Genomic DNA, 13,637 nt, shown 5'->3' with positions numbered 1-13,637 from the left:
TATTCATCATTACTGCCTGAAGAATGTCCTGTGCTATACTGATTCATCCCTCTTTCCCTATTCCCAAAGCCTTGTAAACCACTAATCTTTTTACTGCTCCCCCTTCTTTTGCTTTTTCAAGACATCATAGACTTGAATTCACATATAGTCTATAGCCTTTTTAGAATGGCTTCTTTCACTTAGAAATATGAATTTGCTTCCATGTCTTTTCAGAACATGATAGCTAATCCCTTTATATCTGTGAAAAATATTCCATTGTCTGGATGTAACACAGATTTTTTTTCTATTCATTTGCCTATTGAAAAAGCATCTTGGTTGCTGCCAAGTCTGGGCAATTATGAAAAAAGCTGTATTAAACAGTTGTGTGCAGGTTTTTGTGTAGATATGTTTTTTTAAAACTCATTTGGATATATACAAAGGATATGTACAAAGGAGCACCTGGATTGTGTGATAAGGCTGTTTAGTTTCACATTAAATAGTCAAACTGTCTTCTAAAGTGGCCATACTACTTTGCTATTCAAGCAGCAATGACTGAAAGTTCCTTTTTGGTTCATTTTTTGGTTCACATCTCACTAGCAGTAATGTCAGTGTTTTTGATTTGGGTCATTCAAGTCAGTGTGTACTGGCATTTCAGGTTGTTTTACTGCTGTCCCCTGACGAAATCTGTGTGGCTATCTTTTTGTGTGTTTATTTGTCACCTTTGTTGTTTAAAACATTTGATCTACTTTTTAAATTGGGTAAATTATTTCCATCATCTTGCATTTTTGAGAATTCCTCAAATGATACTTTACTAATACTGCTCCTTCTGCCTATTTTTCTTATGTTATTGCTTTTCAAATCCTAATTTAGAATGTTAAATGCTGGTGGAGATAGTTGCTACTCTTGCCTTTCATGGAGGACAAAACCCAACTAACTTTTTTGTGAGGGCTTAGGAGGGGAAAACCAAGACATGATCAGGGTATCCCACTGGTGATTCTCAGCTAACTTAGCTGTCAGTTCAGCAGAAGTCAGAATATGGAATCCTGCTCAGGGCCTACAGTGCCCTGGGCAGTACTGAGAGTGTCCAGGGCCACACCCAGTAGTACTGGATTGGGGCATGCTAGGCAGGTAATATAACCACTGTACAATCTCCAAGCCTCAGACAAACAAATTTTTAAGAAAAAAAATGAATAAATGACTTCAAAGTATATTCTTTTATGAATTGGGGCCAATGAACATTAAAGCAGCTTGTCATTGGAATTTTCTTCTCTTAGACAAGTCATATTGGAATGTCTCTAATGAAAAATATATACTTCATTGTACTTAATGATATGTCTCCAAATGGATGGCATGAGTGTAATCTTGATTTGGAGAGACTCTTTCTTTGTGACCCAGGTGACATAATTCTTTCTTTCATAAAAATATTTTTATCATTTGAGATTTTTTTGATTTATAATTCTATAATGGTGATTTCTCACTCAATATAAATCTAACAACATACCCATCAAGCAATATACCCTCCCTTCCTCAGTGCTCCTTTCTTTAAACCCATCTATCCCCAAACTCAGTTTTGTGGATCATTTCTCCCATTGTATTGCCATTGGCCCTTTATTGTTACCTTGCTGTGTATCTGTAAGTCCCACATATGGGAGTGATAGTTATATACCTATCCCTTTCTTTCTGACTGACTTTAACTCTGCATTTTGTCCTCTAGTTATATAGATGTTACAGCATTCATTACAGCATTCATTCTTAAAACTACATAGCATTGCATTCTGTTTATATACCACAATTTTTTCACCCATTCATCTGTAGCTGGGCATTTGGATTCCCTGTCTATCTTAACTATTTTACTAAGAGAGGTTATGAATATAGGTGCTCATATATCCATTTGAATTATGTTTTTGTGTTTGGGGGATAGATATATATCAAAAAGTGCTGGAACATATGGGGATTCTATTTCTATTTTTTTTTTTTGGAGAGCTCTTCATATTTCCATGAAGGCTGAACAAGACAACATTTCTATTGAGAATAGATATGAATTCCTTTCTTAACACAACCCTGCCAACTCTGGCTATTTCCATACTTTTTGATTTATGTCATTTTCTCCAGCATGAGATGATATGTCATTGTTTCAATTTGCATTTTCCTAATCACACGTGACAATGAGCACTTCTTCATATGTTTGTTAGTCCCAAGGTTTTTCCACACATTTTTCAATGTAATATGTATTACATTGTACTAATAATGTCAGAATTTATCTGTATGAGACTCCACACTGTGTGGCAGGAAACACGCCTTATTCTCAGGCACTTTCCAGATCTACAAAGCCCTTGATAAGCCATGTCTCTTGTCCTACCAAAACATGCAGACTAAGAAGACAAGTAAACCCATATTAAAAACAAATTGATGTTTTAAATGAACATGCTGGGGTTCGGCAAGAGCCTTCCTTTTCTTGCAGATTTTGCTCTTGCAAGCATGGTGAATGTACCAAAAATCCATCAAACATTTTGTAAGAAATGAGGGAAGCATCAGCCCCAAAAAGTCACACAAGTACAAGAAAGGCAAGGATTCCTGTATGCCCAGGGGAAGCAGCATTATGGTCAGGAGCAGAGTGACTATGGAGGGCAGACTAAGCCAATTTTCCAGAAAAAGGCAAAAATTACAAAAAAGATTGTATTGAGGCTTGAGTCTGTTGAACCCAACTGCAGACCTAAGAGAATGCTGGCCATTAAGATATAAAAGCATTTTGAACTGGGGGTGGGGAGATAAAAAGAGAAAGGGAGAAGTGATCCAATTTTAAACTCTATGTTTTATTATGAAGACAAATCATGGATTGATATTTGAGAAGAAAAATATAGTATCATGAATAAAGTTCCCTTGGGGGGGTAAATAAATGAACTTTCTGTTTTAAACCTACTACATAGGGGCAAGAGCAGTGGTACAACAGCAGTAGTGTGTTTGCCTTGCACAGGACTAAACCTAGGTCAGACCATGGTTCGACCAGGTGTCCCATATGGTCCCCCAAGCCAGGAGCGATTTCTGAGCGCAACCAGGAGTAACCCCTGAGCATCATTGGGTATGGCACAAAAACCAAATAAATAAATAAATAGACAGACTAAATAGTCAAAGCCAGTTTGTTTATGATAAAATCCATCTTATCAAAAAATATTTGGATATACTGTGTGTCTGGAACAGATTCTCATGACAGTGGTCCTTTGGCAAGACAGAGTAGCCCTGACTTTAGGCCAAATATACTCATGCCTTCCACATCAAGCCAAACACACTGAGTTCACCTGAATATCTTGAACAAGAGTATAACTTGCCTATAGATCCGTGACTCCAGAAATATGGATTTAAATGTTGAATTAGTGTGTGACTATCACTGACCTAACCTAATAAGTCTATTTGTCACTTTATCACAAAAGAAGTATATAATGTTCATTTCATTATGCTCACTAAAACCAGAACTCCCAAGGCCAGAGCGCTGGCACAAGCAGTAGGGCATCTGCCTTGCACATGCTAACCTAGGATGGACTGCGGTGTAATCCCCCAGCAGCCCGTATGGTCTCCCAAGCCAGGAGTGATTTCTGAGCCAGGAGTAACCCCTGAGTGTCACTGGGTGTGGCCCAAAAAACAAAAATAAATTAATTAAATAAAACCAGAACTCCCAGTTAAGATACAAATGGCCAAATGTGGTATAATTTGCTTTCATTCTCTCATTCAAGAAACATTAAATATCTTCTTTGTGCCATGTTCTGAGTTAGTTCTGAATAAGTCTGCAAAACTACATCTTTTATGGGTTTTGACATTCTAAAGGAGAAAGGCAGACTATAAACAAGGACACTATGATCATTTGAAGATTTATAGGGCTAAGATTTCAGTTGAATGGGAAAAAGAAGCAAGGTAGAAGTGGGAAGATGTTATCAGTAGGCAGATGTCTGAGAAAACAGTATGTGAATTGAATCCTACAAAATAAAATCCATCCTCATATAACCTATCTAGAGAAGAAGGAATCTAGCCCACCTCTGGGTACAGAAGTAGGGGAGTTCCTGCTATGTTGGAAGAACATAAAGGAGAAATGAAGGCCAGAAATGCTGCATCTTTCTGGGAAATGTTAGGGCTGAGATGTTGTTTTTGTGCATGAAGGTCAGTTATAATCCAAATCAAAAGTTGACTTCAGGGCTAGCTCTTGCCTTAAATGCATCCAAGTCTTGGCACCATATATAGTCACCACCACCACCACCACCATATATAGTCACCATATGTCACCAGGAGCAATCCCTGAGCACAGAGCCAGGAGTAAAACCTGACACCATTGGGTGGGGCCTCTGGACCAACAACCAACTAACCAACAAGTTTACTGTAGTTGCTGCAAGCTTCTTTTTGAGATCTTCAGGCTTTTTAAAAAAGATGTATGTTTAAAAAAAAAAAAAAGACATAGACCAAATACTGTTGAATGATATATGGAGTAATACCTACTCTACCTCTACCCACAAATAGTCAAAGTAATCCTAGGAAAAAAGAGTATGGGAGTCTTCTCCCTCAATTTCAAACTATCCAATAAAGCTTCACTTAGTATAAGATCCTCCAGTTCCATTCATATTATAACAAAGTATCTGCTTCCATCATTATTTTTCCCACTTGTTTTAGCATCCATACACAATAATCACCTATAACAATGGGCTGCCTTATCATGGTTCAAAGTCTCATTTCTAATTCTACTTTATATCCTACTCTATATTCTACTTTATTAATGAACATTTTTTTTACTGAGCATTTATTTAAAATGGCTGATTTTTTTTCCTACTTTTTATTTTTCACTTCACTATGGACTTAGGTTGTTAGGTTATAGTCCATTATAAGAAACTATACTGTTCTTTTGGCTCTAATTTATTAGCCTCATTATTGTGTTTGGGAGAAGTAAGTAGAAATATGAGTTGGATTTTAATGCTTTATTTTCAGAAACTACAACCCTGAAAATAAAGACTGCCAAAGAAAGTGATGCATCCATTTATAGGATATCATTATGGCTATAAAATATTTGTAAAAAAATACATAAACTCTCTACTATAAAGCTTGTTATAAATGAGAATGATTTTTAAACCTGTATTAATTATTAAATTACCTCAAACATAACATTAAATGTGCTGGGTATGATGTATTCTAGAAGTAGTTCTGTTAAGCACCTTTAATACTTTGTAAATGTGCTGCCAAAGTGAGCACTCTTAAAATTCAAAGAGCAATTCATTTGGCCCAAAGGAATAAAAGCAGCAAAATATCCATAATAAGCAAAGGCGGTGAAATCTCTTGCTTTCTGGTACTTGAGGCTTCAGTCTCACAAAAGGTAATTCCACCTGGTCCCTTTGTCCCCTCCCCCTTCTCAGATGTGAGATGGTTTCTGTGTGCAGAGTTCCATGGTTTTTCTTCTACAGAAAATAGATAGGAAATGGCAAGGGCGGAGAAGAAGGCTGAGTGGCCTAATGCTAGCCCATGCTCTCCACAACTTAATTAAAGGAAAATGGTTGTGCTTTTTATGAAGCAAGAAGCAGAATAAGATGAGAGAACTGGGAAGGGAGGCTGAACCACTAAGAGCTTTGCTTTTTCTGCAGAAATTAAATGCTAACCTGGCTTCATACTCTTAATTCCTGAATTCATATAACAAATCAATGTAAATAGCTGGACCACTTCCAAGGACCTCAATTTATTGGACAAATTCAATTAATGCAGCCCCTAATAAACCAGTGATGTGCCAAGAAATGCCAGAGATGAAATAAAGGGAAGATACTTAGAGCTCACCATTGGGCTCCAGCACACCCAGCACTACATCCAGGCATCTCTAGGAAAGGCTGCCCCAGGCAGACCCTGTCAGAGAGAATGCCTAGGCAGACATCCCTCCCTCCTAACCATACTAGAGTTTAATGCATGTCAGAATTTAACTTCATGTAAAACTGAAAGAAAAACCATTTTTTATCTTATTTCTTGAGAGAGCATCAGTTTATATTACTGTAAATGGAATTTTTGTTTGTTTGGATTTTTGGGGCCACACCTGGCCGTACTCAGGGGTTGCTCCTGGCTTTGCACTCAGAAGTTACTCCTGGCATGCTTGGGGATCATGTGAGATGCCAAGGATCCAACCTGTGTCAGCTGTGTCCACTGTACTATGCTATTGCTCCAGCCCCACTGTACATGTTTTAAGTCGAGAAGTTTACAGTGTTCTAAGCCTTACCACACTGTATCTGCCAGCAAAAGATGAGTCTTCAATACAGTCCTTTACACTCCTCCTGAACTCTTCTCTCCCTCTTCTTCTCACCTTGAGAACCTCAGTTCTTCCATCTGAGTCCATGAGTTTGTGTGGTTTTCCTCTGTATGTTTGTTCCCCTCTGATCCACACTGAGTGAAATCACCTGTAGCTTGTCTTTCTACTTCTGACTCTTTCACTTAATTGGATCCCCTCAAGCCATGACCATATTGTCACAAATGGCAAGAGTCTTTGTCAGTTGAATAGTTTTCCAGCAGGTTGTGTATTACAACTTCTTCACTAAGTTCTGTTGATGGACACTTAACTTGTTTCTGTTTCTTGGTTATTGTAGCTAACTGTTCAGTTTTCCTGGAGGTAATGGTGGCAAGGGGGTAAAGGGGAGTACATATGTCTTTTTTTTGGTGGGGGGCACACCCGTTTTATGCTCAGGGGTTACTCCTGGCTAAATGCTCAAAAATCGCCTCTGGCTTGGGGGGACCATATGGAATGCCTGGGGATCGAACCGTGGTCCTTCCTTGACTAGTGCTTGCAAGGCAGGCACCTTACCTCTAGCGCCACCTCGCCAGCCCCAACATGTCTTTTTGAACTGGTGTTTTCATCTTCTTCAGATAGATACCTAGATTTGCTTACCATATAGTAGATGGTCTATTTTAAGGTTTGTTTTGCTTTGCTTTTGGTGTTGTTGTTGTTGTTGTTTTTTTCTTCATTTTGGGCCACTCCTGACTCAGTGCCATTCCCGATGCTCAGGGGTGCATATATAGTGCTGGGATTTAAAATAGGGCCTTGACCATAACCTTTGTATAATCTCTCTAATGCTATTATGAGTTTTTGGTGAAATCTTTATACTTCCATAAAGACTGCATCAATAGCTTATGAAGTTTCCTTTCTCTCCACATCCTTGCCAACTCTTGTTGGAAACAAATTTCTTAAATATATAAAAATTGTGGCTTACATATCTATTTAAGGGCCCGGAGAGATAGCACAGCAGCATTTGCCTTGCAAGCAGCCGATTCAGGACCAAAGGTGGTTGGTTCGAATCCCGGTGTCCCATATGGTCAACTGTGCCTTCTAGGAGCTATTTCTGAGCAGACAGCCAGGAGTAACCCCTGAGCACCACCGGGTATGGCCCAAAAACCAAATCAAACCAAACATATCTACTTAAGAAAAATACCCTTCTTACTTTGACATGATAGTCCAAAAACCCAGATGAGAAGAAAAGCCAAATAGCTGGGCCTAGGGATGCATGGCCATTCACCCAGCTCATTTTTCATGGCTATCATCATAAATAATCCTCTGAACAACCAGGGTCATGTGGTGGGGGGGTCGGGTAAAAAGGGAAAAGCTATGAGAGCTAGTACAGTGAGAAGGGCACTTATCTTGCATGTTGCTGACCTAGGGTCAATCCTGGCATCCCATATCTTCCTTCCAAGCCCCACCAGGCATGATCCCTAAACTCAGAACTAGGAGTAAGCCTTGAACATGTGGGGTGTGGCACCCAATTAATTCACTTAACTTTTTTTAGCTCAAAAAAGATATATGGGGCCCGGAGAGATAGCACAGCGGCGTTTGCCTTGCAAGCAGCCGATTCAGGACCAAAGGTGGTTGGTTCGAATCCAGGTGTCCCATATGGTCCCCCGTGCCTGCCAGGAGCTATTTCTGAGCAGACAGCCAGGAGTAACCCCTGAGCAACGCTGGGTGTGGCCCAAAAACAAAACAAAGAAAAAAGAGATGTGTGGAGGTCTTTAACAGTTCCTATATAATATTCCAATGTTCCCATAGTCTTTTGGATTAGCAAAATTGTGGATAGCAAAATTTCAGAAGTTTGTCATGAATTTCCTCTTATATTTATTGCAACTTTTTAAAAATTATCTTTATTTAAACACCGTGATTACAAATATGATTGTAGTTGTATGATTTCAGTCATGTAAAGAGCACCCCCCTTCACCAGTGCAACATTCCCACCACCAGTGTCCCAAATCTCCCTCTTCCCCACCACACCCACACATGTATTAGACAGGCTTCTACTTCCCTTGATCTTTCACATTGTTATGATAGTTCTCATTGTAGTAATATCTCTAACAACACTCATCACTCTTTGTGGTGAGCTTCATGTAGTCAGCTGGATCTTCCAGCCCTCTTCTTTTTTGTCTCTGAGAATTACTGCAAAAATGTCTTTTATTTTTCTTTAAACCCATAGATGAGTGAGACTATTCTGTGTTTCTCTCTCTCTCCTTCTGACTTATTTCACTCAGCATAATAGATTCCATGTACATCCATGTATAGGAAAATTTCATGACTTCATCTCTCCTGATGGCTGCATAATATTCCATTGTGTAAATGTTATTACAACTTAATATTAATTGCTCCCCTGGCCAGGAAGATAGTTGAAAGTGTCATAGTTCATTCTATGCATGTGGAAACCCTGGGTTCTCTCCCTGGTATTTCATTGTTCCTGGACACTAACTGAGCACTATGCCAGAAACAACCCTTGGATACCACCCACTGGGTGTGGCTTCCTCTCCTAATAGTAATTGCTCCTATACAACTGTACTAAATTAATTTATACATATATTCTTAAATGTAGGAAAATCAGTATCTAAAGAGAAAATTTGCAGCTTTAGGCCAAAGGCTGCTTCCCCAAATATATGCAACAGAACAATTTAGAACAACTATGCTAATGCTAATAACAACCATAATAGTAATAACAGCAATAACCCAGTGCACATAGAGGTGTTATCCTCAGTCAGAATTAAACAACCTGTTTCTAGAATGTCTCATCTAATTCTGAGAGAAACAGTTTGAGATAAGGATCATAATCCTTATCTATGTGACACTTGGGAAGACTTGGGCTGGAAGAAGTCACAGAGAACTATCTCAACATGTTGTTGCTGTTGTGTTTTTTTTTTTTTGTAGTTTCTGGTTTTGTTTAATTTTTGTTTTGTTTTTTTGTTATGTTTTCTTTTTTCCCTTTCTCTTTTGTCTTTGTTTTTTGGGGGGAGGGGCACACCCATTGACGCTCAGGGGTTACTCCTGGCTATGCGCTCAGAAATCGCTCTGGCTTGTGGGGCCATATGGGACACTGGGGGATCGAGGGGGATGGAACCACCATCTGTCCTAGGCTAGTGTTTGCAAGGCAGATGCCTTACCTTAACACCACTACACCGGCCCCTCCCTTTCTCTTTTGAATTGATATTTATAAGCTTTAGATAGATTCCTCCCAGTTTTTTTCTGCTTTTCTTTTTTTTCTCTTTTTTTTTCTCAAACAGATCACATAACTTGAATCATCTTGTTCTGCTTCATAAATTGAGGGGGAAATAAATGGATGGTACTAGGACCGAACAGTCATATGATCATTGAGTAAAAATAAAAAACGATCAGGTATGAGGCCAGCCAATAGTACAGCTGTAGGCCATTTGCCTTGCACTTGACAGACCCAGGACAGACTTTGGTTCAATCCCTGACTTCGGTTCAATCACCAGCATCTCATATGGTCCTCCAAGGCAGGAGCAATTTCTGAGCGCAAAGCCAGGAGCAACCCCTGAGCATCACCGGATATGGCCAGCCCCCCACCCCAAAAAAAATTAGACATAAACACTAAACCCAAAGTCAATGACAACAGAATTGATACCCAATCTACAACAAGTTATAGACAGAAGGAACCAGTTATACTAGCAGTCCGGAGGGGTGGCTAAGGAGGGGGATATGGGATGCATGCTGTGAACAGGGGAGGTGGAAGGACAACACTGGTGGTGGGAATGCCCCTGATTTATTGTCACTATGTACCTTAAATATTACTGTGAAAGACTCGTAATTCACTTTGTTCACAATAAAAATTAAAAAAAAAGAACTATCTCAACATAACCTAAGCTAAAGGATATTGGACATTGTAGTACTGAAACTCAATCATTAACTTTATAACTGTATCTCACAATGATTCAATCAATGATTCAATTAAAGAATTTATTTACTGAAAGATATAGATCACCTAAACTAACACAGCAGCTGATTTGGAATCAGAAAACTAATGTATCCATAAACTGGCAACTGTGGGTAGGATGGTGGCAAGAAGTTGAGTCTCGCACACATGATAAGACCCACACATGCAAATACAGCCATCATTTAGCAAGTTTACATGCTATGTGTTATCTTGAGTTCTTGAGCTAAAAAGCAGTTTTATCAGTATTCAGCAAAAACGTTGTCCATTTTCTAGATGAAGCTTAGCACTTCCTGGCTCAGAGTCCTACAGTCAGAAAAGCAAATGGAAGAGTACAGTGGGGAGAGTGCTTGCCTTGCATGCAGGTGATCTGGATTCAATCCCCAGAATCCCACATGGTCCCCTAAATAACTCCAGAAATAATGTCTGAGTGCAGAGCCAGGAGTAACCTCTGAGCATCATCAGGAGTGGCCCCAAACCAAACAAAGATATATTATCCCTAAGAGGGGATGGCCCCTAAACACATGTCCATCTAAGCACATGTATGTGATGATTGGAATTCAGCAGGTATTCTGTACTTGAGGCCAAGAGAATGAGTACTGCAATCTAATGTCAGTGAAACTGCAGTGCTAATCCTGACATTCCTCCTAGACCTTTCTGTGAAAAAAGTATTTCTCTTTTTTTTTTTTTTTTTTTGTGGTTTTTGGGTCACACCCGGCAGCGCTCAGGGGTTATTCCTGGCTCCATGCTCAGAAATTGCTCCTGGCAGGCACGGGGGACCATATGGGACACCGGGATTCGAACTGATGACCTCCTGCATGAAAGGCAAACACCTTACCTCCATGCTATCTCTCCGGGCCCCGAAAAAAGTATTTCTATACATTTTAAGTCACAATTATTTTGAAATTTTCTATCATTACAATCGAACCTAATCTTGGGCAAGGCAGATGATAGCAAACAAACAAGAGTGGTTTGGTACATTTCTAGGAAATCTCAGGAACAAGCATTAAAAACTGAAATTTGGTTGAGCTGTTGCTCTTGACATTAACCTTCAAGGCACACAGAACTAGCTGATGACTAGGTCGAGATTGGTCACTCATTAGCTAAAAACTTAGACAAGCTACTTAACCTCTCTAAATCTATTTCTTCATCTTTAAAATGGGCCGGTAAGACTCCTAGGGATATACTCTAGGAATACAAAAAACTCAATACAAAAATACCTTCTGTACATCTATATTCATTGTAGTGCTATTTACAATAGCTAAAATTTGAAAACAACCCAGATGCCTTTCAACAGATGAGTGGCTAAAGAAACTATGGTACATATACACAATGGAATACGAGGAAGCCATTAGGAAAAATTAAGTCATGAAAATTTTCTATTATGGATGAACATGAAAACTATGATGCTGAGTGAAATAAGTCAGAGAGGGACACACAAAGAATAGTCTTACTTATCTATGGGATTAAAAAAATAAAAGATATTATTGTAATAATACCCAGAGACAATAGAGAGTAGGGCGGAAGGACCAGACTACGATATGAAGCTTACCACAAGGAATAGTGAGTGTATTTAGAGAAATAACTACACTAACAACTATCATGACAATGGAAGTGAAACAAATAGAATGCCTTTCTCGAATACAGGCAGGGGAAGGGAGGAGGAGGGAGATGAGGATATTGGTGGTGGGAATGTTGCACTGGTGAAGGAGAATGTTGTTTTATTTTTATGACTGAAACCCAACTACAAATATTTTGTAATCATGGTGCTTAGAACAATAAAATTAAAAAATTTAAAAAGAAAGTGGGTCAGTAAGACTACTTTAGAGGATTGAAATTATGATGATGTGAGATAGAGCACAGAAACTCTTTTAACAGAGTATCTGTGAGTGTGTCCCCAGATAAATACAACTTCTCTGGCATCAAGCCTTTAGAGAATTAGGGAATCCACCATCAAGTCATTAGAGTCCTGAGTGTTATAAGCATCCCAGGAGATATGTGAGAGCTATCTTATTTATTAATTATAAAATAACTTCAGTAAAAGTTAGAAAAAGATGCATAAGTACAACAAGTTGATGATTTCATGGAAACTATTTTATAGTATGAGACAGACATAGTATTTTTGTCTTTCATATTTTAATTTAATTTAACTTAATTTGTTTTGGAGCTATACTCAGCTGCATTCAAAGCTTACTGCTGGCTCGTTGCTCAGGGTTCACTCCTTGAAGGACTCAGAAGACCATAAAGGGTGCTGGGGTTTCAACCTGCATTGGCAGCGTGCAAGGCAATCTTCCTATTTGCTGTACATACTTTCTCTTCAGCTCTGCTTTAGTCCTTTTTTGTTTATTTGTTTGTTTTGGGGGGCTGCACCCGGTGATGCTCAGGAATTACTCCTGGCCATGTGCTCAGAAATAGCTCCTGGCTCAGGGGACCATATGGGACGCTGGGGATCAAACCAGGTCTGTCCTGGATCTGTGGAAGGCAAAAGCACTACTGCTGTGTTATCGCTCCAGCCCCAACTGCTTTAGTCTTTTCTTAAAAGACAGATTGATTAAGAGAAAATTTTCAAAGTGATTCATAAAACAAAAACAAAAACCTTGAGTTCCCAAGTTACTGAAATTTGGCGAACACTAAACAGACTCAAACATAACTATGAAAAGAGTAATGAGTGTCAGATAGACCAGTCTCATTATATTTGGCCATTCCAGCCCCTCTGTTTTCTGTTACTGTAACTTTTGCTGACATGCCCACTCTTACCTGAATGTGTCTAGAATTATCTTCATCATGGTAACGTCAGGGCCCAGCTATGTGTCTGATACATGGAATCTATAATTGCTTCATGGCAATTATCTGGAAGACAACTAGGACAAAGAAAGGAGAAAAGTCCTTGGAAACATAACAAGGAATGGAGGAGAATTTCTTGGGTGTTTGGAGAAGCCAGGAGACTGTGAAAGTTGAGAAGAAAGAAACAGAAGAGGGCAAGTTTTGGAAATAAAGAGGGTTTTGAAAGGCTTCAGTGGACCTGTTAGAATGGATGGTTGAAAGGAAGGTGGGAATCAGCATAGGTCACTAAATCATTAAATCACTGTGAATTCTAAAGTTACAAGGTTATTTATAATTGAGTTCCAGGTGTACAATATTCCAACACCAAGCCCTTAACCAGGGTCCACATTCCTCCATCCATGACCCCAATTTCCCTATTTCACACCTTCCTCCAGCCTTGTCTCTATCACAGGTTCTTTTTCCTTACTACTTTTTTTTATCTTTCATTTTAAGTACTATGATTTTCAGTACTATTACTTTTTTTTTGAGTCACATCCGGTGACACGCAGGGGTTACTCCTGGCTTTGCTTTCAGAAATTGCCCCTCGCTTGGGGGACCATATGGGACGCTGGGGGGTCGAACCGCAGTCTGTCCTGGGTCAGCCACATGAAAGGCAAATGCCCTACCATTGCGCCATGG

The 13,637-nt window shown here is 39.2% G+C and overlaps 1 protein-coding gene and 1 pseudogene across 1 annotated transcript in view; both read left to right on the top strand.

The window, feature by feature from the left end:
- Window positions 1-13,637, top strand: part of CFAP61 (cilia and flagella associated protein 61) — a 391,053-nt gene that overhangs the window by 364,093 nt on the left and 13,323 nt on the right. The gene's annotated exons all lie outside the window — the stretch shown is intronic.
- On the top strand, window positions 2,458-2,782 carry LOC126010784 (60S ribosomal protein L36a-like; annotated as a pseudogene).

The sequence above is a fragment of the Suncus etruscus genome, chromosome 6 (assembly GCF_024139225.1).
Source record: "Suncus etruscus isolate mSunEtr1 chromosome 6, mSunEtr1.pri.cur, whole genome shotgun sequence".
NCBI lineage: Eukaryota > Metazoa > Chordata > Mammalia > Eulipotyphla > Soricidae > Suncus > Suncus etruscus.
This window is presented reverse-complemented; position numbering and strand designations above follow the sequence as displayed.